This window comes from Penaeus monodon, chromosome 19, assembly GCF_015228065.2.
Source record: "Penaeus monodon isolate SGIC_2016 chromosome 19, NSTDA_Pmon_1, whole genome shotgun sequence".
Classification (NCBI taxonomy): domain Eukaryota; kingdom Metazoa; phylum Arthropoda; class Malacostraca; order Decapoda; family Penaeidae; genus Penaeus; species Penaeus monodon.
In genome coordinates this window covers 11033465-11033820 of record NC_051404.1, presented here as the reverse complement: position 1 = coordinate 11033820, position 356 = coordinate 11033465, and positions in this window count along the sequence as shown.

Genomic DNA, 356 nt, shown 5'->3' with positions numbered 1-356 from the left:
GCATCTACTTATACATGTATTGGTGTGTGTGCACATGCATGTAGATGTACAGCCTACAGCAGGGCTATCAAACTCAGGGGACCACATTTCACTTAAGTATACAGTATGTGGGCCTGATAATCATAAGTTGACATGATGAAAGGGCCATATGGTTGATGTAAAAATGTAGGAGGCTATTTCATTCATTACAAAACAATAGAAAAAAAATGTAAGTGTATGTGATGATTGTAAAAGGAGAAGGACTGGCTTAATTAATCATGTAAAATGGCTGACTGTAAGTTTGACACCCCTGACCTACAGCATGAAAAAAGAAATATGAAAATTATATTAATTATAATGTTTATAATGAAAATAAC